This window comes from Heloderma suspectum, chromosome 6, assembly GCF_057233095.1.
Source record: "Heloderma suspectum isolate Gila_16-S chromosome 6, 16-S_ref, whole genome shotgun sequence".
Classification (NCBI taxonomy): Eukaryota; Metazoa; Chordata; class Lepidosauria; order Squamata; family Helodermatidae; genus Heloderma; species Heloderma suspectum.
The window spans coordinates 62,826,497-62,853,239 of record NC_139463.1 but is presented as its reverse complement, the minus strand read 5'-3'; the positions used below and the strand labels follow the sequence as shown (position 1 = coordinate 62,853,239).

General features: G+C 45.4%; 1 pseudogene; it reads left to right on the top strand.

Moving 5' to 3' along the window:
• The first annotated feature begins 693 nt into the window (after window positions 1–693).
• LOC146341001 (vomeronasal type-2 receptor 26-like) lies at window positions 694–24,449 on the top strand (annotated as a pseudogene).
• The last annotated feature ends 2,294 nt before the right edge of the window (window positions 24,450–26,743 follow it).

Below are 26,743 nucleotides of genomic sequence, written 5' to 3'. Positions count from 1 at the left end.
ACCATTGGCCCTCTCTAATTCAGCATCTAGCAGAAGTTCCGCAGGGTCTCTCTCCCCCAGGGTTGCCTGTATATGCCAAGGATTGAGCCTGGGACCATGATTCTTATTCAGACCGTTGACCCTCTCTAATTCATTTCCTAACTAAACAATCCCAGATATTGTAACCTTCCCTTACAGGAGAGTTGCTCCAGCCCTTTGATCATTTAGTTCCCCTTTTCTGCACTTTTCCCAACTCTACAATGCCCTTTTTTAGGGGCAGTAAGCAGAACTGTACACAGTATTCTAAGTGTGGTCACACCATAGATTTGAATAAGGAGAGTATGATCTTGGCAGGTCTATTCATAGAAGAATTGAAGAATCTGAATATCTCCATGAAACCTTTGTGTAGATACCTTCAGTCTAGAAGGTTTTGGCTTTGTTCAAAGAGGGTTGAGCCAAATGGGCTTTTTAATGCTCCACTTTTTGGTAGTTCTGTTTGGATCCCCACCCACCTCCCAATATCATTCTTATAATGGCAGGACGATAATCAGGAACTATCAGCACTTCCTGGCCTTTGCGTTCACCATCACTGAGCTCAACAAAGTTTTGACTGTCCTTCCTAACACAACGCTCTGCTTCCGCATCTCTCAAAACATGGACCTTGTCAGTGTCATCCATGAGAACAGCCTCTCTCTGCTTTCCACTCGAGGGTGAATGGCTCCAAATTCTAAGTGTGACTTTCAAGATAAACTGCTCTCCATTATTGGTGGTCTGGACTCCAACTCCTCAAGGGAGATTGCATCCTTAATGGGCATCTACAAGATCCCACGGGTAAGGGGATTCATCAGGGGTTAGATTTGGGGGACTGCAGAGCTTAGGAACATTTAGATTGTCAGATCAATTTCTGAAAACAGATTTGCCCATGCAGTGGTTGTGTTGCCCTGATTCTGGATGCCAGGAGCTGGTGGTCTTCTGACTTTGGCTAAGCTGCCATATGATAACCTTGGTGGTAGCCAGGAATCTCAGGTGGCTATTGCATGAGTAACCCCAGGCAGCAATGGTTCTGTTATGTAAGAGAAGGTTTTGGACTGGGAGAAATAACAAGATGCCTTCTGATACTTTAAAGACACACAAATGAGAAAGGTACTCCAAGACTCCTTGTCGTTCTTGCTGTTCTTGACTAATGCAGCAAACGCTCTCGGGATTGGGGGATGTCCTCCCCCCCAACACTATAATTTTTTTCAGTGTATTATATATTGTACTACCAGTGGGGCTAGTCCTGATGGCCATATGCTACCTCCAGCAGCGTCAGAGGCAGTATGCCTATGTACACCAGTTGGTGAGGAAAACCATTGTGAGGGTGTAGGGATGTACGAATCCCCCACTGTCCGGTCTGGGTGTGTGTGTGTGTCCTCTGTGGGGTGATTCGGGCCACTTGGGGCCCCGCGGAGTCCTCCAAAGCCCTGCTGTGTCTGCCAGAGTTGGCAGAGAGACTCTCCGGCTCCTTAAAAAATGTGATATGCTAATGGCGGCTGCCATTAGCCTATCGCAGGAAAATTACAGCCGTAAATGGTGTATTTTATGCCATTTGCGTCCATAAAGCACTTTCTTTTACCTAAGTTGCAGCTGTTTATGGCTGCATTCAGGTCAAAGTAAGTGCTTTATGGCTGCAAATGATGTACAATATGGCATTTATGGCTGTAACTCCATAAATTCCTTCTAAGCCTAAGTTCCTAGCATTTGAACCCCAAAAGGGACCTTAGTAATACAAATAATTAAGGGGAAAGGGAGAGCAGAGGAAGAAGGGGAATGACTGGGAGCGCAGACCAGTAAACAAAAGCAGTGGGGTCCAGTCACACTGAGGGGATTGCTTGTCTGTGTACACGTGCGCGCGCGCAGACACACACACACAGAGGCCCCAGAAACTCACTTAGCTGCTGCTGCTGCTGCTTTTTCTTCACAAGGCAATTATTCCCTTCCCACCCCACACTCAACATTCTGAGTGCTGCATTATGAAATCTCATAGGGATTAATTATACCAATAAAAATTATTTTAAAAAATAAGTAAATTGATTTTTTTTTAAAAAGAAATCCCATTCCACCAACTACAATAGAAAGGGAATAGGAAAACATATATGGTTTTCCTATATAGCCTCCAGCTTTTTGGCAAATGATGGGTACAAATGGTTGCCAATGCATGTTTTCTGTGCCGATGCTGTGTGACCAAGTATGTATTTTATTTTGTTTGTTAACTGCCCTTTCTCTCTCAGTCTTTAACCACTCTTCCTGAAATGTTCAGGTTATGTAAAATAAACATTTCTGTCTGGCATGTGTGATTTTCAGGAAGATTTTCAATTTTATTAAGGTTAGAATAACCCACCCTCTGATTTTCATTTAACATTACAGAACCTTTTTTACTTTTTCTTTTTTACTGATAGTCTTATCTATTGGAGGCACAACTGCCTCCAATAATAAAATGACAGTGTGTACACACACACACAGAGTTAAGTCCTTGCACTTCCCCGGTTTTCATTTCTAGTTACTGAATGTTCTTCCTTGCAGAATATTGAACATGAGTCTGGTACAGGGGGCCATCATGTGGTGTGTGTGCAGAAGCAAGCTGTATGTTTTTTGACTTAGGTTTTATGATTCCCAAGCTTAAACAAAAAATGATCAAAGGTGTAAAATACACGAGAGAATGGGTATTTCCATCTCCTTCTTTGAGTGCTAAACTGGCCCCCATAGAAAGAACATCTGTGTCATGTTTGAGATATTTGAACAGATTTCAAATATCCAGATTGCTGCACCGAGTGCCCAGAAGATCAACACCCAAACAAGAACCAAGACAAGTGCATCCTCAAGAAGATCCATTACCTTTCCTATCAGGAGACACTGGGGTTCATTTTAGCTTCTCTGGCTGTTTTCCTCTCTCTGATCACATCTCTTGTGCTGGCAACCTTCTTTAAACACCGTGACACACCAATTGTCAAAGCCAACAACCAAGACCTCACCTATGTGCTCCTCATCTCCCTCCTCCTCTGCTTCCTCTGTTCCTTTCTGTTCATCGGCCAACCCACAAAAGTCACCTGTCTTCTCCAACAAGCTGCTTTTGGCATCACCTTCTCTGTTGCTGTTTCTTCTGTGTTGACAAAAACTGCATGGTGGTTCTGGCCTTCATGGCCACCAAGCCAGGAAACATAGCAAGAAAACTCTTGGGGAGACAACTGACAAACTTCATTGTCCTGGCCTGTCCCCTCATCCAAGCTGCAATCTGTGCTGCCTGGGTGGTAACTTCTCCCCCATTCCCATACTTGGACTTCTATTCCCTGACTGGACAGTTCATAGTGGAATGTAATGTAGGCTCAGCCACCATATTTTATACTGTCTTGGGCTACATGGGTCTGCTGTCCCTTGTCAGCTTTATGGTGGCTTTCTTAGTGAGGAAATTGCCTGACAGCTTTAATGAAGCCAAGTTTATCACCTTCAGCATGCTGGTGTTTTGCAGCATTTGGGTCTTCTTTGTGCCCACCTACCTGAGCACCAAGGGGAAGTCCATGGTGGCCATGGAGATCTTCTCCATCTTGGGCTCTGGTGCTGGTCTCCTTGTTTGCATCTTTCTCCCTAAATGCTATATAATTGTTCTGCGGCCCAATCTCAACACCAGAGATAATCTAATATGGGGGAAAAATATAAGGAATCTAACACTTTAGAGCATGCCCTGTTAGTCTAGTTTCCTACCAAGTATATCTGTCTGAGGAGGCTGATATAATGACTAAAACCTAATGTGCTGAGTTATTTGTTAAACAGCATGGTTGTTTCCACATTGGGGCCATTGCCTATTGATGAGGCAGTTGCTCTTTCCCAGTCAACTGGAAGTGGATTTAAAATGGTTGTCTGTATATTCCCCATAAACATCCTTCAATTGTAGAATTATTTTAAAGTCATGCCAACTCACTATCCAGGAATTAGTGTTATATATGACACATAGCAGCTACAAGGGAAACTTGCCATATGGTTCGGGGTTCCTCTTCTGCGATACTATATGTTGTATAGATTTCAGTTCCTGTATAAGGAAAACATTCTTCTCTCCCCATTATATTCTCAGTTCTTTTCACTGTATGGTGGATAGGTTTTTTTTTGGTGCTTCTTTAAATCTCAGGTTTCCACCAAGTGTGCTTATGTCTCCCTCTTGTTTCTCAGTAGCACCATTTTGGCTCAATTTCTGTTGGCACTCACCACCTTAGCTCACTACTAGAGGGACTCATACCACCAAAAATAATAAATAATGCTAAATTATAGAAAATGTCATACATTTTACATTTGCATGTAAAATGTATGAGTGTGCTGACATGGAAAAATAGATAATTAGGTTGAGATGAGGGAGAAGAGCCTAACAGCTTCCTTCAGAATTAGGGACCTTTCATGGAATATTCAAAAAATAACAATGTGGTCCTTTATATGTCTGCTCAGAGGTAAATCCCATTGAGTTCCATATGGCTTAATGTTAGGGAAGCAGGTATAAAGGCGGGAAGGAAAAAGCAGTGCCCCCACCCCCAGGGCAGTGAAGACTCTGTCTGAAAAACAATCCGAGTGAGAAGTTATGACATTATTTAGAGTTATAGCTGGAGACCAAAAGATGATTGAAACCTCTATTGTAATGTTACAGGAGTCTACTGACGGAATAATAGGGAGGCTGGATCTCTAAGAAACATAATTTCATATAGCTTTTTCCTGTATCAAGTGAGACATTATTGATTACTAGATATTGATATGTTTTATGATATGAATGTCTCCCCTTTTTTGCATTCTTGTTGTTGTTGTTATGTTACAAATAAAAAGATTAAAAGAAAAAATGGGAAGTGAGTATAAAACTGCAGCTGTAGTCTCATTCTTCAACAACATATTTAATATGTTGCAATTACTGTGATTTACTTATGCTAAAGAAAATACCTTAATAATTCCAATATTCCGTTTGCATTATATTTTCTCTTTATTTCAACTTTATTTCAGATTTCAAGGACATCTTTCTTGTCCATCTTTTTTCAGTTCCTTCCCTCCTGCTCCAGTTTTTCCACTTTGACCTTCCTATACTGTTTGGCGGCTAGATGGCAGTGAAAAAAAGAAGCTAAAGCATGACATCAGGCACTCTGTCTATCAGGTCTAATCCCTTAAATCTATTCCTCACCTCCACTGTATATTCATAAGGGATATGATTTAGGTCATACCTGAATGGTTTAGTGGTTTTCCCTACGTTCTTCAATTTAAGCCGAAATTTTGCAAGAAGCAGCTCATGATCTGAGCCACAGTCAGCTCCAGATCTTGTTTTTACTGACTCTATGGAGCTTTTCCATCTTTGGCTGCAAAGGACATAATCAATCTGATTTCGATATTGACCATCTGGTGATGTCCATGTGTAGAGTCGTCTCTTGTGCTGTTGGAAAAGAGTGTTTGCTATGATCAGCGTGTTCTCTTGGCAAAACTCTATTAGCTTTTGTCCTGCTTCATTTTGTACACCAAGGCCATGCTTGCCTGTTATCCCGGTGATTTCTTGACTTCCTACTTTAGCATTCCAATCCCCTATGATGAAGAGGACATCTTTTTTTGGTGTTAGTTCTAGAAGGTGTTGTAGGTCTTCATAGAACCGATCAACCTCAGCTTCTTCGGCCTCAGTGGTTGGGGCATAGACTTGAATTACTGTGATGTTGAATGGTTTGCCTTGGATTTGTACTGAGATCATTCTATCATTTTTAAGATTGTACCCCAGTACTGCTTTTCCCACCCTTTTGTTGACTATGAGTGCTACTCCATTTCTTCTAAGGGATTCTTGCCCACAGTAGTAGATATGATGGTCACCTGAATTAAATTCGCCCATGCCTGTCCATTTTAGTTCGCTGATTCCCAAGATGTCAATGTTCAATCTTGCCATCTCATGTTTGACCACCTCCAGCTTACCTTGATTCATTGATCTGACATTCCAGGTTCCTAAACAATATTGTTCTTTACAGCATCGGATTTTCTTTTCACCACCAGACACATCCACAGCTGAGTGTCCTTTCGGCTTTGGCCCAGCCGCTTCACTCTTTCTGGCGCTACTTGGAAATTCCCTCTGCTCTTCCCCAGTAGTATATTGGACACCTTCCGACCTGAGGGGCTCATCTTCCGGCGTCATATCTTTTAGCCTTGTGATACGTTCCATGGGGTTTTCTTGGCAAGAATACTGGAGTGGGTTGCCATTTACTTCTCCAGTGGACCACATTTTGTCAGAACTCTCTGCCATGACCTGTCCGTCTTGGGTGGCCCTGCATGGCATAGGTTATGGCTTCACTGAGTTACGCAAGCCCCTTCGCCACAACAAGGCAGTGATCCATGAAGGGGGGAGATCACATTACACCAGTACTTTTCCAGCTGCACTGGCTGCCTGTCCCTTTCTGGGCCCGATACAAAATGCTGGTATCAACATTTAAAGTATTAAAGTATTTTTATTTTATGTTTTCCTCAAAGCTATGATTTGGGAACTTGCAATCCTTTAATTAAATGCTGGTATTTTTTGTTTAGGAACCTCCTAGCCTTGAAGATTGGAGAGGTCCATTGTAGGGGGACGCTCTTTAGCTTTATTCTTGCTTTAGTATTTTGGTTCTGATAAGAACTTCAGTTATAAAGCAATGGGTAAGTTCTTCCTGAATAAAAATATACATTCCATTTGGTAACCTTATTCTCCTAACCAACACTTTTACTTATATTCACAGGTTTTTTTTTTTTTTTCTGTTGGGTATTTGTTCTACTATGTGTATAAATTTTTTTAGTTTGACCACTGAGGAAGACCTGTGTCGAAACGTGTTTGGTCATTTTATATTATTCTATATTGTGGTTGTATTGATCATTTTAATCTCTCTCTGTGTGCATTTTTAAATTACTATAAAAATTATAAAAAAAATATTTCTTAGCGTTTTTAACTGCATTAATTCATGGTGCATCCTAATTCAGTGTTTGTTGTGTTTTGAGCAGTTGGGATGCATATTTCCTTTGTGTTTGCATCAACATTTAAAGCCCTTAACGGCTTGGGGCTAGGTTATCTGAAGGATCACCTCCTCTCATATGTGCCTGCCTGGACCCTAAGATCATCCTCAACAGTCCTTCTTTATGATCCCCTGCCAAAGGAAGTGAAGTGGGTGGCTACCAGGAGGAATTTTCTTTTTTGTTGTGGCACGCCGGCTGTAGAATGAGCTCCCTAGAGAGATTCGCCCGGCACCTACGTTGTACTCCTTCTGATGCCAGGTGAAGACCTTTTTATTCTCCTGGTATTTTAGCATTTTCACTTCCTAATCTTTTAGCTCTGGTGTTTTAAATCTGTATTTTATATCTCTGCATTGCTGCTAAGTTTTATTCTAGTTGTACTGTTATACTGTGGTTTTAAATTTCCATATTTATATTGTTTTATGCTGTGCTTTGTGGTTTTAATTTTTGTGAACCACCCAGAGAATTTCAGCTATTGGGTGGTATAGAAATGAATTGAATGAATGAATGATTAAATAGCAACACCATTTTGAGTTCCCAACAGATATTTAGAAATGGATGATGCAGATGAACAAGCACATTGCGGTCTTCTTATGGTAGGTTGAGACTGACTCTCTTGCAGGAGTGAAATGGCCTTTTAAGTCACATGGGAAGCAGCCTTCTGCTTGGTCAAATGGTTGGTCCTTCTGGCTGAGGACTGTCTACACATTGATTGACAGTGGCTCCCCAAGGTTTGTTTGTTTTATTACACTTATATCCCACCTTTCTTCCATCATAGAACTCAAGGTGGCTACATGGGATTCCCAGGCAGTCTCCCTGCCAAGCACTGTCCAGACCACCACTGCAGCCTCGTGGTTGCATGCTAAGAGTCCTGGGAAAGGTGAAAGCCAACAGACCTAGGGCAGGAATAGGACCCGAGGAGCATGCGACGGAAGTGCTGACAGACCAGGAATGGCATTATTGTTCACCCCTGCACTGTCAGAATCAGGCACTACTCTGGTGCACCCAACTCCTCCTCCCTTTTCCAGCCATCAATCAGGGCTAACGAACTTTGCCACAAGCCTGGATTGACTCCATCTTGGATTTAGGATCTCAGCTCCACACAGGTCCAAGGCCAGAACCCAACAAGTAAAGCCACGCCTGTTCACTTGGAGGTGTGATGGTGGCGGAGATACGTGGCTCCTTTGCTGCTACTGCCGCCACATGCTTGGCAAGATTATGTGCTCCCACTTGTGCTCAGTCACAGAATGTTCGAATGGGATCATAGAGTTACAGTCGATCACAAGTAGGGATGGACGGACTCACCTCTGTCCAGTCCCTTCGGGCGATCGCTGAGCTGCTGTTGCTGCCTGCCCACACCAGCCCTGCTGCGGGAGCTAAAGGACGACTTGGCGACCACCCAAGAAGCACTGTGATGCCATCTATCCCCTTACCAAGCTGCATAATGGCTTGGCATAATTGCTTGTGCATAATTGCGGCTCTAGGTTACTTCCACATATCTAAAGTTGCATGTATGGCTGCCTTAAGGGGGCAATGACTCAAGATTACAGGTGTAAAGGGCCCTTAGTTTTTATGTCTTAGTTTTCAAAATGTCAGAAAACCCATTGTTGTTTTTGCTGTAAGAAACTAAGAGGGTTGCCCCTCTGGAAATTCCTTCCTTCAGCTTGGTTACAGCTTGTCTAACCCTATTGAGAAAGAGAAAGGAGTGTTTCCTTCCTTCAACCAGATTGACCCCAGTGAAATTCCTCAGTATGTGGGCATAGTCCGGCTGCTCCTGCTTTTCCACTGGAACTGGATTGAGCTGGTTTCCTATAGCGATGACAGGGGTGATAGTTTCATCCAGACACTGACACCTATGCTCAAAGAGAATGACATCTGTATGGTCTTCACCAAAATGCTGGAACCTGGTGACAAGGTCTTAATGATGGAAAAACAACTGATTGATATGTATATTCCTAGTTTTTGGCTTGAGTCCTTAGTTATTATTTTGTTTGGGAACTTGGAGGTTATGGTATTGTTTCTTCATCTCCAAGACATCAAGAAGTCTTTGAGGAAGGTTTGGATCTTGACATCCCATTGGGAAATTGCTGCAACAGGATCAAAATTTGGTTGGCTATTTTTGAAACTGACCCCCCAGCAGGCTGCACCCTCACCACTGATGCTGAAAAATAATAACCAACTGACTAACTAACTAACTAACTAACTAACTAACTAAATACAAGTTGACCCCTGTAGTTGCTATGGAGCGTAAAGAAGGCAAACAAGCTATTTTTGAGCCTTTTGGCACTCTGTAGCCACTACAGACAATTGTTTTTCCCCCAAAGGATATTTATTTTTACTAAATTCGGTGGGTGGCGGGGGCTGCATGTGGCTCATTGGCCAAGTGCTGCCCACCCCTGAACTAAACAATGGGGTACAGATGAATACCATCTCCTTCCTTGATGTCCATCACAGTATATTAGAAGATACCAGGCTCCACTCACAGTCACAACCTGTCCCTGTTTGCTCAGTGTCTTTTTTTTATTTCAGATGCTTGCCTCCTTGAGGAATATCCGGTTTAACAACAGCATTGGAGATGAGGTATCTTTCCTGGGGAATTGCAAGAGATTCAATATCCTGAACTGGATCTTCTTCCCAAATGAGTCTTTTAATCATTTGGAAGTAGGATGGATAGATCCAGGGGCTCCCCCAGGCCAAGACTTCAACATTAGCTCAGAGGCGATTGTATAGGCTATAGAAGTGGGGTTGAAGTAAATGTTCTTTGGTCATGGGAGAAATACGGTGGGTTGCTTGCAGCTGACGCTGTTTGCAGGTGTGGAATCACCTTTTTCGAAACAGGGAAAGTGGCCTCCTACCTGGTCAAACTGTTGGTCCTTCTAGCTCAGGATTGTCCACAATTTGACTGTCAGTAGCTCCGAAGGGTTTTTGATGAGGGTCCTTCCTAACCCTACCTGGAGATGCCAAGAATCAATCCTGGGAGGTTCTGCATGCAAAGCATGTGCTCTACAAGTCGGCATCCCAAAATAATGTAAGATTCCAGTCCTCAAGGCTCTGAATACAGGGCTGATTTACACATGAACGTAGGAAGATGCCTTCTACTGAGTCACAACTTGGCCCATCTAGTTCAGTAGCATCTACATTTCACTGGCAGAGGCTCTCCTGGATTCCAGACAGGGCTCCAGCCCTACCTGGAGATTCTGGGGATCTAACAGGGACCTTTTGCATGCAAAGCAGGGGCTCTAAAATGGAGCTATGGTCCTTCCCCTAAAATTAATTTAAGATTCCAGATGTCAAGATTCTGAATGTAACCACAGTTTCCCTACTGACAACCATGTGGGTTGGTGGAAACCATGGCACTTGCATTCATATAGCAGTGGAATGGGTGAGGGAGAAAAATTGCTGACCCCAAACTAGTGCATGGTGCTTCCAGCCCCCCAGTAGTCCTGGGTCCTGAAAGAGGGTGCGGAAAAGGTAACTGGGCTATAATAAGGAAGAACCAGGATTTATTTAACAATGAAGGGGGTAGGAAGCAAAACCAATATTCAAATGGATGAACATGAAATCTTCAGACAATAACATTGAGGGAGTGGAGTCTGATAGTTATATGGTCCACAAAGCAGGGTTATTTCTTCAGACCTGTCTCTAGGTCTGTAGTCCAGGACTCGGAGGTAGCCAGACGGTCTCCGGAGGAGGAGAGGATGCTACTACGGCTGCTGCTGTCCTTCTCGGTCTTTTCTCAGCCTCCTCGGGACCTCTCTTCTCCATCTCTCCCTCTTCGCTGTTTCCTCAGGAACCTTCTTTACAATCTCTGTCTTCTTTTTTCTCCTCAGACTAACCCCCCCCCCCCCGCAGGATCAAAAGGGTTGAACTTTGGGGATCTCAGCAGAGGGCTGCACTGTACAAGGTGACATGAAAAAGGGGCTGCCTTAAAATAGGAACATGGGAAGCTGCCTGCTGACACAGAGTCAGGCCCTTGGTCCGCCTCACCCAGTAACCTTCCCAGCCTTCCCCACCTGGTGTGCTCCAGGTGTTTTGGACTTCAGATCTCATCAGCCCCAGCCAGCATGGCATAGGGATACAAATGCTGGGGGTTGATGGTCAAAACATCTGGAGGGCTGGGAAGACTTCTCCACACAGACTGGTGGCTCTCCAGGGTTTCAGACAAGAGCATTTCCCAGACCTACCCGGAGGTGCTGTGGATTGAACCTGGGCCTTTCTGCATGCAAAGTGCACGCTCGACCACTGAACAATGGCCCTCCTGTAAGGATTTTTCTTGGGCCTTGCAATTTACATTGGAGTACAATATGGGGGATGAGCCTCATGTGGTGCAGAGTGGTAGGCGGCAGTACTGCAACCGAAACTCTCCCCACGACCTGAGTTCGATCCCAGCAGAAGCTGGGTCCCAGGTAGCCGGCTCAGGTCGACTCAGCCTTCCATCCTTCCGAGGTCAGTAAAATGAGTACCCAGCTTGCTGGGGGAAAGGGAGTCACGACTGGGGAAGGCAATGGCAAACCACCCCACTATAGTCTGCCATGAAAACGCCAGCGCAAGCGGCGACCCTCTAGGGGTCAGTAATGACCCGGTGCTTGCACAGGAGGAACCTTTCCTTTCCTTTTACAGTATGGGGGGGTGTGTTAAAGCTATATATAAGCTATATATTGGCAATAGGGCAAGCAGGGGAGTAAGATCCACTGTATTAAAAGCATGCTAGATGCTGATGCTGATACGAGATTTTTGATAACCTCCCAACTTTATCAACTGTGTCTTCCCTCTAAGGAAACTAGGCACGAAGTCAGGGGTCATAGATAAGAACACGTTGTGGTTTGGGATTCTGGAAATAAAGTCTGGAAATAAGGTCTGGAAATAAAGGGAAGAAAAGAGGAGCTGCTGACCACATAAAAGGAGAACTTAGACCTGTTTTGCAGTAAACAAGAGGTAGGAGGGAACGTTTGGGAGCTGTGTCATGAGATGGGACGTATAGGATGACACGGACCAATAGTTGTAAAGGTTTTGGGATATGTATTAGAGGGGAGGACACCAACTTTGAGAGGGTGTATCATGTGGTGCACGGAAGAGATCTGGGTCTTCTTTCTTTACTCTGGGCCAAGCCTGCTGCACTGTGGTCTGTGTTATAGGCCACGGCTGAAGCCAGGTTTGGGAGTGGGAGAGAGTCCCTTTACTATTCCTGGTAAAGTAGGGCCTCATCTGAGTATGTCTTATCTTTGCTTTGTTGCTGCATGGAAGGTTTGTGTGCTTGTGAAACTTGTCTTTATCTTTCCTTAAGAAATGTCATTGTTTTAGTCCTTATTTATAGAATTTAAGTAAATCTGGGTGAATGTGAACACTCTGGTCTCAGTTCCCAAAGGAACGACGCCTGCCACATCAGGGCTGAACTCAGGCTGCTTAAAGTAGGTGTGCCTAGGGACCCAATACCAGGGACCCTGACATTTTAGCCTCCAGTTTTTCCCGTACACTACTAGCTCAGCTGCTCTGGCTTCCCCTCCAACATGTCAGAGTAAAATGTTGGCAGGGTGAATGGAGGCACGCTGGAGATGTGTGTTCAGGGAGACAATGGGGGCCCCTTAGCTGTGCTGCAGGGGCCACATTTACTCCTTCCTGCATCCTTCTCTTGCCCATTGAATGACCAGAATAACCCCCCAGGCTTCAGGACCGTTCCAACTGCATTTCTCCATCTCCTTTGGAAGGGTCAGAAATTCCTGTTCATTACACGTCTTGAATCTCCTCTTGGACAGGGCCCCGAACCTTCTGGACTAGCTACCATTGTGGTATCTGGACATGTTTCATATCCCTGGCACAACTGGTCTAGCCCAGCAGCCTTCTCCACCTGATGTGTTGGACTGCAACTCCCATCATTCCCAGCCACATCGCTATATGGGTTAAGAACAATGGGAGCTCCAGTCCAAAATATCTGAAGAGCACCAGGTTGGGGAAGTCTGGTAGAGACAATGCTATCTGTGGCTTGAGAGATGGTCAAGAAGACTGAATGCCAGGCATCCATGAGGGTGTAGAGGTGGGTCATGGGAGACAATGTTAAGGCAACATGTCATCCGAGATCTGATGGTTCCTCCAGGTACACAAGCCCGGACACCATCTTAGATGTATGTGCTCAGCTTCAAACGTGTCAAGGGCCATAAACTGACAGCTCAAGTGAAGTCCAAGTGGTCCATGGAGAAGCAAAGAGTGACTCAAAGCAGTTCTTCTTGCATCAAAGTGCAAAATGAGCCCAGTGCTCTGAGGCTGTGATTATTTTCCTACCCTGGACTTATCAAAATGACAGTAATTCTTGAGGAATCCCCCATGGATTTCCATCCAGAAAGTCAATAACAAAGAAATCCTGGAGAAAGCATGCTTCATATAAATACGCCCACAGAGCCCTTCTGTGTTTTGGTGTGCTGCCTAATCTCTTGGCGTCTGGTCATTTCTTGCGAAGATCTAATTCTCCTGCTGGGCCCTTTTTCAGGTTCTGATGGTCTCTGACTTAGAAGTGATGGTATCTCTATGCTGATGATGGTTTTGCTGCTGCTGTTCTCGCTGTTATGGATAGTTCCTCAGACAACCCTCAGGATGCTGAGGACCACCTGCCTCTTGACCAGGCCTTTTCACCTGAAAGAAGACTATTACAGGCCTGGAGACCTCACTGTGGGTGGGAATTTACCACTTGGCAGTTATTACCCCTTGAAGACAGAAGACTTCCGTAGTTTAGCCCCAGGACAGGCCTCCACCCTTCCTGCGTAAGCTTTGACAAGAGGGAAGTGGGACAGATGCATGCCTGTTTTGCTGTCAGATTAGAGGGCTCTTTCCAGGGAAATGCGTCACCGATGCTACTGATATTCATGATTTTCTGATTTAATACACAGGTCTCAGAGGCTTGTCATGATTGGCTTCGACATGTAATGAGAGCTGGAGCCCTGAGGGTTCTTCTCTGGCTTCATTCTGAGGGGGTTTGTGCAAGGAGCAGAGGGAGAGCTAACCAATATTTTGGTTTCATGTTGACCATCTAGTCATGACTAAGAAATGTCCCCTTGCCTCTGCCCCAAGCAGACTTCATGTAAGACACAGTCAGTGATCGTATGTCTGGATCTACTGGTAGATCTCTGGGTGATCTGCAGTGGATCAGCAAGCATTTCTGACTTCCAATTGTGTAAAGTAGCAGCAACAAATGACTCGCTATGTGCTACCTCCAGGACCAGAGGCAGTATGCCTATGTACACCAGTTGCTGGGGAACATGGGTGGGAGGGTGCTGTTGCATTCGTGTCCTGCTTGTGGTTTCTTGGTTGACAGCTGGTTGGCCAGTGTGTGCACAGAATGCTGGACTAGCTGGACTCTTGGTCTAATCCAGCATGGCTCTTCTTATGTTCTTCAGATAAACTGAGGGTAACCAGGAGTGGGGTTTTGTGTGCAAGGCCTGTGGTCTGTGTTACGTTCTAGTCCTCAAAATAAACTCCTAAGCTCAGAACATGAAATAGTTCCTGCAAGTTTGAAGTCTGTCCACTCCTGATCTGTTTCCCAACCTTGAATTCCAGATGTTGTTTGCACCACAACTTCCACCATCCATAGCCAAGTTGTTTGGACCACAACCTCCCTCATCCATGGCCAACTGCCGTCATCACTTGGCCAAGTGATCCACGGCCAAATGATGAACCCTCCCCATCCATGGGGATGGTTTCAGGGTATCCTAAACTTGGGTGCCCAAAGGAGTTATACTGGGGACCCAAGTCTGGGATACACTGAAAACATCGCCACAGTGGGATGGTTCAGGCATGGTGGGGAAGAGATTCTGTAGTATGCAAGAATTGGGTGATTTTTAGCCCCAGATTGAAGGGCTCAGATAATCAAAGGCTAAAATCATTCACACTTAGTGAGTCATCTATTTACTGCAAGGAATAAGCTTTCACAAAAGACTTCAAACATACTGAGCTACATAGATATACATGTACTGTCTATACATAGAGACGCATTGTCTCAGTTGGCATTCTCCTATGTCCTACATGGTATGGAAATGCAGCCTCCTCGGTCAGCTGTCTCATGGTGTATTGTGAGTGGTCCAGCGATAGCTACTGTGCTTGCTTTTGCCCGTGGCAGTATTTTTGTGTCCTGAACACATTCAGTGATGGAAGGGATGTCCTAACCTGTGAATGTGGTCTCCCCAGATGAGTAATCAGATTACATCTGGGACACCTTCTTAAGGCAATCTTGCAAATTTGATCAAAGTTGGTGGGGGAAGGGGAGATATATTACTATTCTTCTGGGTTTGGTATAAAGAATGGTTAAAACTATGTATGTATTCTGAGGCCAGAATATTGGCACTCCTTTTTCATATTGGCTCTGTGACTAAAAATGTAATTAAATGGTGTGTCAGAGGTACTGATCATTCATCTCTGGGTTTGTGTGTTATAGCGCAGTGGCCTTTTTTAATGGAACCATCTGCCTTGTAGCATTTGTCTCGTGGCCTTGAGATGGTATTTCCCTCGAATAAGGAAAATGGAGGCTTCCGTGTGCAAAGCAGGGGCTCTTTTGGTCCTTTGGCTAAAATGAAAACAAGATGCCAGTCCTCATGGCTCTGAATGAATGGCTGCTTTGAACAGGAACATCAGGAGCTGCCCCGTACTAGTCAAGCCATCGATCCTCTCTAGTTCCATATCTAGCAGTTGCTCTCCAGGAACTCAGACAGGGTCTCCCTCTCCCAGGGTTCCCTATAGATACCAGGGATTGATCCTGGAAATATTTGCATTCGAAGGATGTGCTCTATCGCTGCACTACAGTCCTTTTTCTAAAAAGTAAGACAAGTTTCCAGTTCTCATAGTTGTGAATACAGGGCTGATTTAAGTAGGAAACTGTTTTATACCATGTCAGAACTTTGGTATTATTGCGTCACTCTTGCCTGGAGTGGGTTACGTTTGCTCCTGGGTTAGGTTTGCTTGAAAAAGATCAGGCCAATTCCTGGAGGACAGGTCTATTGGCAGTTATTAACCATGCTACCTAAATAGAGATTCCACGATGAGAGGCAGTCTCCCACTGAATAGTGGTTGTTATGTGAGGGAGAAGAAGAAAGGACACTCTTGCCTTCATCTCCTGCTTCTGGGCTCTCAGAAAGCATCTTGGCTGACCACAGCTGGAAATGGATGCTGAGCTAGGTGGAGCCACCTTGGTCTGATCCAGCAAGGTTTTCGCTATTTTTAAGCCCGATAGAGCTGTCCTGTGGGAAGCATCCTGGCAAACCTTTACTTGTTAACAAATATTGTCTTATTTTGGTTTTATTATTGCAGTTTGGTTTTACCTGTAAGCCACCTTGTTCACATTTGTATCCTAAAATGTGGTACCTAAATCATGGAAATAGTTAATAAACAAATCAATTATGAACGTGCTGAATTATTCAGTGCTCTTCAGATGTTCCTGTCAAATGGATCTAACAAAGCATTGTGTTAATAACGTTGACGTTGTGTGTCAATAGAATTGACGTTGTGTGTCAATAGAATGATCTGAAATCATCTGCAAATGGTTCCGGTAGATGTCTTTGGTCTAGAAAGTTTTCTATTTGTTCAAAGGTGGTTGAACCATGTAGACATCTTAACCTTCCACTTCCCATCAGTTCTGTTGGGATCCTTACCCCCCTCCCAATGTCACTGTCATCACTGCAGGACCATAATCAACAACTACCAGCACTTCCAGGCCTTGGCGTTCGCCATCACTGAGCTCAACAGGGATCCAAATCTCCTTGCCAACACAACTCTTGGCTTCCGCATATATGAGCACATGGACATTGTCAGGGTGATCCATGTGAACAGCCTCTCTCTGCTTTCCACTTCGGGGCAAATGTTTCCAAATTATAAATGTGACAGACAAAATAAACTGCTCTCAGTGATTGGGGGTCTCGACTCCAAATCCTCGAGGGAGATCGCATCCTTAATGGGCATCTACAAGATCCCACAGGTAAGGGGATTCGTCTGGGGATAGATGTGGGGGACCAGCAGAACTCAGGAACACTAAGATGGACAGGCCAATCTCCGAGAATCGATTTGCCCATGCAGTGGGTGTTTGTAGGGATGTGAGAACTCACCCCAGCTCGGCTGCTCTGGGTGTGTGCTGCAGTGACGCCCCCGCTCGCATCCCCCCGGACTCATGCTTGGGCCACCCATGAGCTCGGTGAGTTCCCCAGGCTCACCGCGATCCCGTGCGCTGAGCACCCGCCATTTTCCCGCCTTTGATTTCTACGTAAAAAAAGAAGTGAAAAAAAATGTGCATATTTAAATATGTGAAGTTTGGGGCCAGGAAAGCTTAAGAAGTGCAATATTACCTCTAATAGTGTGCTTATTAAGCTTTCCTGGCCCCAAACTGCACATATTTAAATATGCACATTTCTTTAACTTCCTTTTTTACGTAGAAATCAAAGGCGGGAAAATGGTGGGTGCTCACCCGACGGGATCGTGGTGAGTCTGGTGGGGTGCGAGCAGGCACAAGGGGGTGCGAGTGGTGGGTGAGCAAGGACAGCATCTCAGCGGGTGCAGTCCAGGGGTTGTGGGTGGGGCGGGGGGGATGGATTCCTGGACCCAGTTGGGCACCTGCGACATCCCTAGGTGTTTTGCTTCGATTCTGGCTGGCAGGAGCAGGGGCCTTCTGACTTTGGCTAACCTGACACACCATAACTTTGGTGGTAGCCAGGAATCGCAGGTGACTGTGGTGTGATTAATCCAGCCAGGAATAGGTCTGTTATGTGAGGAAAGGTTTCATATTGGTAGAAATAACATGAAGTCTTGTGACTTTGGTCTGATCCAGCACGGGCCTTCTAACATTGTCATTTCCAAATGAAATGGCCTGTGTTTCAATCACATGCCTTAGGATATAAACAGGAAGCACTGTGAACGGGGGCATTTCAGGGGTTTAATCCTCACTAATATTGAGCAATATTTTCTATTTTGTGTCCTGGTAGATGTCTAGACAGAATGGAATCAGTTTGACTGAATTGTCTTATTTGGAGAGGGACCTTAAAGCCAGAAGAAACCCCCCATAAGTGCACAAAGAGTCACATGTGTTGAATATGGAGAGGTCAGAAATTGTGTCAGGGCGATTTGGGGGTGGGGAGCCTCAAAGAAATCAGAAAGCTTCACTTCGAATCTAGATACACATTTTTTTTAATGGATAACTTTCTTAAGGATGCAGTTCATGCGTCTCAAGTAGATGCAAGTAGAACTACTGTAGTAGTCTAGAGAAGCATAGGTCAGAAAAAATGTGCTAGTCTTTAAAAAGTGTCACCAACTTCTATGGCAGGGATTAACAGGACATTCTTTCCTTCAGCTTGGTTATGGCTTGTTTGACCATGCTGAGGGAGAGAAAAGGGTATTTCCTTCCTTCTTCCAGATTGATCCCAACAAAATTGCTTAGCATGTGGGCTTAGTCCAGCTGCTCCTGCATTTCCACTGGAACTGGGTTGGGCTGGTTGCTCCCAGTGATGAGCGTGGTGAAAATTTCATTGAGACACTGACACCAATGCTCAAGCAGAAGGACATCTGTGCGGCTGTCACAGAAATGTTCAAGTCAACCGATCCTCAGTATATGCTTCGAGTAAGAACTGGGTCTATTCCTAGTTCTTGGCTTGAGCCCCAAGTGATTATTGTCTTTGGAGACTCCAGTGTTATAGGACAATTAGTGCTGTTGTTGAGTAATCATAATAAAAAGACCAAGACCCCCTTGAAGAAGGTTTGGATCATGTCATCCTATTGGGAAATTGCTGCAACAGGATCCCCCTTGGGTGAGCAATATCTAAAAACCATCCATGGTGCTTTACAACTCAGAGTCCACAGAAGGGATGTGCCAGGATTCAAGCATTTTCTCCAGGCTTTAGATCCCCTCCGACCGCAAGGAGACGTCTTTCTCCGTAAATGGTGGAAATGGGCATTTGGCTGTCAGTTTCTGAAATCAGGCCAAATCTTTCAGTGGGGAGTGAGAAAGTGTACTGGGAAGGAGAAGCTAGAGGACCTGCCATACTTCAAGTTGGAAATGAGCATGTCCAGTCGCAGCTACGGCATCTACAATGCTGTCTATTCCATGGCACATGCGCTACGTGCTGTGTCCTCATCTGGATCCAAACGTGCAGTGGTGGGGGAAGGCAAGAAGCTTCTGAATATTCAGCCCTGGCAGGTAACGCCCTCCTTCATATCTGGCAACCATATAAATGATATGCTGGTATTTTCAATGGTCTGATTCTAGGAGCAAAGGGTGAGCCTGGCAGAAGGGCTGTTAGTCCATTCTAAAGGTCCTAAGAAAGATATTCCCCGCGGATATTCTTTCATGGCTATCATTTCTTTTAAAGAGCCATAGAAAGCCAGTAAAGGGTAGGGGAGTCTTATAGGGTTTGTGTAGCTCTTGAGGAGGAAGGAATCAGGCAAGCCTCTACCCCAATCATGTAATTCTAGTCTGTAAAGCAGTATAGTCTGTAAAGCAGTATAGCCCCTTCATGGATCACTACCTTGTTGTGGTGAAGGGGCTTGCGTAACTCAGTGAAGCCATAAGCTATGCCGTGCAGGGCCACCCAAGACGGACAGGCCATGGTGGAGAGTTCTGACAAAATGTGGTCCACTGGAGAAGTAAATGGCAACCCACTCCAGTATTCTTGCCAAGAAAACCCCATGGAACGTATCACAAGGCTAAAAGAGATGACGCTGGAAGATGAGCCCCTCAGGTCGGAAGGTGTCTACTGGGGAAGAGCATATACTACTGGGGAAGAGAAGAGGGTATTTCCAAGTAGCGCCAGAAAGAGTGAAGTGGCTGGGCCAAAGCCAAAAGGACACTCAGCTGTGGGTGTGTCTGGTGGTGAAAAGAAAGTCTGATGCTGTAAAGAACAATATTGTTTAGGAACCTGGAATGTAAGATCAATGGATCAAGGTAAGCTGGAGGTGGTCAAACATGAGATGGCAAGATTGAACATTGACATCTTGGGAATCAGCGAACTAAAATGGACAAGCATGGGCGAATTTAATTCAGGTGACCATCATATCTACTACTGTGGGCAAGAATCCCTTAGAAGAAATGGAGTAGCACTCATAGTCAACAAAAGGGTGGGAAAAGCAGTACTGGGGTACAATCTCAAAAACGATAGAATGATTTCAGTACGAATCCAAGGCAAACCATTCAACATCACAGTAATTCAAGTCTATGCCCCAACCACTGAGGCCGAAGAAGCTGAGGTTGATCGGTTCTATGAAGACCTACAACACCTTCTAGAACTAACACCCAAAAAAGATGTCCTCTTCATCATAGGGGATTGGAATGCTAAAGTAGGAAGTCAAGAAATCACCGGGATAACAGGCAAGCATGGCCTTGGTGTACAAAATGAAGCAGTACAAAGGCGAATAGAGTTTTGCCAAGACAACAAGCTGATCATAGCAAACACTCTTTTCCAACAGCACAAGAGGCGACTCTACACATGGACATCACCAGATGGTCGATACTGAAATCAGATTGATTATGTCCTTTGCAGCAAAAGATGGAGAAGCTCTATACAGTCAGTAAAAATAAGACCTGGAGCTGACTGTGGCTCAGATCACGAGCTTCTTGTTGCAAAATTTCGGCTTAAATTGAGGAACGTAGGGAAAACCACTAAACCATTCAGGTATGACCTAAATCATATCCCTTATGCATATACAGTGAGGGGATGAATAGATTTCAGGGATTAGACCTGATAGACAGAGTGCCTGAGGAACTATGGACGGAGGTCTGTAACATTGTTCAGGAGGCAGCAACTCAATCCATCCCAAAGAAAAAGAAATGCAAGAAAGCAAAGTGGCTGTCTGAGGAGTAGGGATGGACAAAAGTCCCTTACCTGATCCCGCAGCTTGCTTCGCGGTGGGGGGGAGGCGCTCCGTCCCTCCCCCTGAAATTCAGGGCAGGGTGGGAGGCGCCCCATCCCTCCCCGCTGAAATTCTGGCCGGGTGGGAGGTGCCCCATCAGCCAAACTCCTCGAAACTGCTGGGAAAGCATATTTGATTAGGTAGGCCCGAAGAAGATGCATTGTTAGCATTAAACTAAGGAACAGAGTACAGGGGGAGAAGAAACCCTGTCTCCTAACTTGATGGCAATCACAGTCTTTTTCAAGAGACCAGAACTCACTCATGTTTACCCCATTTTCTATGTATTTCTTCCATTTCAGATTCTTGCCTATTTGAGGAATGTCCAGTTTAACAATAGTGTTGGAGATGAAGTCTCTTTCACTGAAAATAGCAAGAGATATGATATCCTGAACTGGATCTCCTTCCCAAATGGATCGTTTGTTGCGGTGAAAGTTGGAGAAGTGCATTCAGGAGCTCCCCCAGGCCAAGGCTTCACCATCAACTCTGATGAGATCGTGTGGGCTACAGAGGTAGGGTGAAGTAAATGTTATATGGTCATGGAAGCAATATAGAGCATGTTGAAGTCCCATCTTTTGAAAATAGAAGATGTGTTTCTAGAGGAGGCCAAGGTGTATTGAATTCAGGTAGGGGTCATTGTCCACTGGTAAAGAACCATCTTTGTATGCAACTCTCCTAGTTTCAGTTCCTGGTATCTCCAGGTAGGTCTGGAAAAGGGTCCCAGGCCTGAAAACCCGGACAGCTGCTGTCAGTCAGTACAAACAATATTAGGGCTAGATGCACCAGGGGTCTGATTCAGTAGAAGGAAGCTTCCCAAGTTCTTCTCTGTCTCAGACGATATTTTATTGTCTGCTGTCAAGTGTGGAGGGAAGGAAGCACCCAACTCAGATGGGATTGCAGCATGGAGGGAAGGAAGCACCCAACTCAGATGGGATTGCAGCATGGAGGGAAGGAAGCACCCAACTCAGATGGGATTGCAGCATGGAGGGAAGGAAGCACCCAACTCAGATTTTTTTGCAGGGGTCCATCCCCTTGACCTCATCAGGAGCATACAGCAGCTTCCCATGTTCCAATTGCTGTCTCACAAACAGTATACATTCTATATGAACCTCTATTATGATGTTTCCAAGTCGCCTGCTGACATCCAGGACAGAATTTGCACACCCAAATTAGTGATCCTTTCCATCAGGTACTGGGAAACTCAGTCCCTGGATATCTTCAAGTGGTTTTGTTTTTGGTATTTTAGAAGATGCCCTTTGCGAGGTGTGTGGAGAGGTGCTCTCTAGGACACTGGAGAAAAGTTCCAGAGGGGAAGCCGGCTTGCTGCTACAGATGTTATCTTTGTCCGGAAGGGACCATTTCTAACAGGACAGGTAGTTTTAACATTGATAGCCATATAAAAGTGCAGAATGTCCTGGGGTAGGAGAGGAGTGGGGACAAATGGAATCATAGACAAGGAGAAGAGTCCACCATTTGCCTGAGGAATATTTTCCCCATCAATACCATTTTGGATACATACCTTTGTGGTTTACTTGTTCACAAAGTATTCACAGTTTCCTGAAGTAGTCTTCCATTTCAATAATAAAATAATGACACTTAGTAAATTATTAATACTTGCAAATAAAGAATCTGGTTTTCTTCCATGTTCGCGCTGGCTCAGCTTTCACTAAACATATTTTACCAAACATTTACCAAACATACTTTTTCACCAAACATATCCTGAGAAGACACTGCGTAATAATAAGAAAATGACAGATAATACTTTTTTTCCCGATTTGTTCGACCATTTAGACATCAGGGCAGGAGTAGGAATGTACGAAACACTTCCCTGGTTTCGTCCAGGGACATCCGCGGTGGGGGGGAGGTGCTCTGTCCCTCCCCCCAAAATCCTCGATGGGGGGGAGGCGATCCGTTCTTCCCCTCTGGAATCCTGCCTGGCTGGCTCCGCTCCGCAGCCAGGCTGCGGAGCCACCGGCCAGGCCAACCCGCAGCGGGGCCACCAGCTGCTGCCGGGCTGCTACAGACACAAATGGTGTCCTGAGTAAGGGATGCCATTTGCGTCCCTATGGTAGTCTGTGATAGCCTATGTAAATATTTATGTAGCCTATGATGGCTAAAGTGGGAACGCAAATGGCGTAGGGGACGCCATTTGCGTCCCTGCTTTAGCCGTGATAGGCTACGTAAATATTTATGTAGCCTATCACGGGCTACCATAGGGACGCAAATGGCATCCCCTACTCAGGACGCCATTTGCGTCTGCAGCAGCCCGGCAGCAGCTGGAGCTGCTGCCGCCAGAGCCGAAGCCGTAGCCGGAGCTGGAGCTGCAGCCAGGTAGGCTCCATTTCGTGGGGCTTTCGCGGGGCGGTGGGGCGGCTTGCTCCGTTCCGCCATGGATTCTGGGGGGCCGAATTCACTGGAATTTGGCCCCCCTGGGATCTGTGGCAGAATTCGCTAACATCCCTAGGCAGGAAACAGATGATGGTAAAGTTCTCCCAGGTCCCCGGTTTTCATTTCTTGTTCCTTTTCTGACTCTTCTCTTGATTGCCAAAGCTTTAAAGGAATATAATCAAAGATTTAAAATAAGCTAGAGAATGGATATTTCCATCTGCTTCCTTGGCTGCTGAACTGGCCCCCACAAAATGAACGTCCCTGTCATGTTTAAGAGACTTCAATATTTATTGCTCATTCCAGATACAGATCGTTGTGCCCTGTGCCCAGACAATCAGCAACCAAACAGGAACCAAGACCAGTGTATCTCCAAGAGGATCCACTTCCTTTCCTATCAAGAGACATTGGGCTTAGTTTTAGCTTCTCTGGCCCTTTTCCTCTCTCTGATCACATCTCTGGTGCTGGCGATCTTCATTAAACACCATGACACACCAATCGTCAAAGCCAACAACAGAGACCTCACTTATGTCCTCCTCCTTGCCCTCCAGCTCTGCATCCTCTGCTCCTTCCTGTTCATCGGCCGACCCACAGAGGTCCCCTGTCTTCTCCGTCAAGCTGCTTTTGGCATCATCTTCTCTGTTGCAGTGTCTTCCATTTTGGCCAAAACTGTTATGGTTGTTCTGGCCTTCATGGCTACCAAGCCAGGAAACATGGCCAGGAAACTGTTAGGGAGACATCTGACAAACTCCATTGTCCTGGCCTGTCCCCTTATCCAAGGTGTTCTCTGTACTGTCTGGCTGGTGACCTCTCCCCCCTTCCCTAACTTGGACTTCCATTCCCTGGCCGGAGAGATCATAGTGGAATGTAATGAAGGCTCTGTCACCATGTTTTACACTGCCTTGGGTTACCTGGGCTTCCTGGCTCTCATCAGTTTTGTGGTGGCTTTCCTAGCTAGGAAACTGCCTGACAGCTTTAATGAGGCCAAGTTTATCACCTTCAGCATGCTGGGGTTTTGTAGCGTTTGGATCTCCTTTGTGCCAACCTACCTGAGCACCAAGGGAAAGTCCATGGTGGCTGTGGAGGTCTTCTCCATCTTGGCCTCTGTGGCTGGGCTGCTTGGATGCATCTTTCTCCCCAAATGTTACATCATTGTTCTGCATCCTGATCTCAACACCAAGGATCTTCTTACAAGGAAAAACTATTAATGATCTCACATTTAGGCCCATGCCCTGCTTATTCAGTTGCCACTCCAACAGTCATTCTAATTTCCTATGAAACTGGTATTCATAGTGGAGCTGGATGAATGATCCAAGAGTTAAGCCGCTTTCAGAAATCTCCTCCAGGAAAACATGTGGAGGAGAATGCTGTGAACTATCTCCATCTCATCAGCCTAGGGATGTTTGTAGGAGGGAACCAGCTCCAGTCCCGTGTGAGAAATCTCTGTGCCCCATCCTTGGTCCGTATGTTTGCCATCCTGGCTTTCTGAAGCTCATAGAACTTTAGACTCTGGAGGGACCTTGGAGATCATCTAATCCAACCCCCTGCTTAATGCAGGCTTTGCAATGCAGGATGCAAGCACAACATTCCTGACAGGTGGCTGAAAGCGTCTGCTGAAAAACTTCCAGCCAAGGAGAACCCAACACCGCCCAAAGCAGTCACTTCCACTTCCAAATAAAGTTCAACTGACAAGAGAGTCAGTCCAACCTCTGCCCTGATATAAAACACACCTGGAAGTAGGTCAGTTGGCTGAACTGCAGGTAGAGCTGAATATTTTATGTCCTTATATTTAAAGCATGTTGCTGAAGAACCCATTTTTTTTTTAAAAAATGCATGCATCCTAATCCCTTGAACCAAATCAGAGGCGTTTCTTCAACCTCCTTTGCTTCAACCTGCTTCTCTAGGCTGAAGCTCATTCTCCCCACATGCACCATCATCATCATCTTTATTCGGATGCCGCTTTCCCACAAAACTGCGCCAGAGAGGCTCACAACATAGCAAGTGAACAGCAATAAATACAATTTTGTTGTTGTTGTTGTTCAGTCGTTCAGTCGTGTCCGACTCTTCGTGACCCCATGGACCATAGCATGCCAGGCCTTCCTGTCCTGCACTCTCTCCCGGAGCGTGCTCAAGTTCATATTCATTGCATCCGTGATGCTATCTAGCCATCTCATCCTCTGCCGTCCCCTTCTCCTTTTGCCTTCAGTCTTTCCCAGCATCAGGGTCTTTTCCAGGGAGTTTTCTCTTCGCATTAGGTGGCCAAAATATTGGAGCTTCAGCTTCATTATCTGTCCTTCCAATGAGCACTCAGGGTTGATTTCCTTTAGGATGGACTGATTTGACCTCCTTGCAGTCCAGGGGACTCGTAAGAGTCTTCTCCAGCACCACAGTTCGAAAGCATCAATTCTTCGGCGCTCAGCCTTCCTTATAGTCCAGCTCTCACAGCCATACATTACTACTGGGAAAACCATAGCTTTGATTAGACGGACCTTTGTCGGCAAGGTGTTGTCTCTGCTTCTGACTATGCTGTCTAGGTTGGCCATAGCTTTCCTCCCAAGGAGCAAGCGTCTTTTAATTTCATGGCTACAGTCACCATCTGCGGTGATCTTGGAGCCCAAGAAAGTAAAATCTGTCACTGCTTCCATTTCTTCCCCTTCTATATGGCAGGAAGTGATAGGGCCAGATGCCATGATCTTAGTTTTTTTAATGTTGAGTTTCAAACCAGCTTTTGCACTCTCCTCTTTCACCCTCAACAAGAGGCTCTTGAGATCCTCTTCGCTTTCTGCCATTAGGGTGGTATCGTCTGCATATCGGAGATTGTTGATAATTCTCCCGGCAATCTTAATTCCGACCTCTGATTCATCCAACCCGGCATTTCTCATGATGTACTCTGCATATAAGTTAAATAAGCAGGGTGACAATATGCAGCCTTGTCGTACTCCTTTCCCAATTTTGAACCAATCGGTTGTTCCATCTCTGGTTCTTACTGTTGCTTCTTGACCCTCGTACAGGTTTCTCAGGAGACAGGTAAGGTGGTCTGGTACTCCCATCACTTTAAGAATTTGCCACAGTTTGTTGTGATCCACACAATCAAAGGCTTTAGCGTAGTCAATGAAGCAGAAATAGACGTTTTTCTGGAATTCTCTTGCTTTCTCCATGATGCAGCGAATGTTGGCGATTTGATCTCTAGTTCCTCTGCCTCTTCGAAACCCAGCTTGTACTTCCGGTAGTTCTTGGTTCGCATACTGCTGAAGCCTAGCTTGTAGGATTTTGAGCATCACCTTGCTGGCATGTGAAATGAGCGCAATGGTGCGGTAGTTTGAACACTCTTTGGCGTTGCCCTTCTTTGGAAATGGAATGTAAACTGACCTTTTCCAGTCTTGTGGCCACTGTTGAGTGTTCCAGATTTGTTGGCATATTGAATGCAGCACTTTAACAGCATCGTCTTTTAGGATTTTAAATAGCTCGGCTGGAATACTGTCATCTCCGCTAGCTTTGTTGT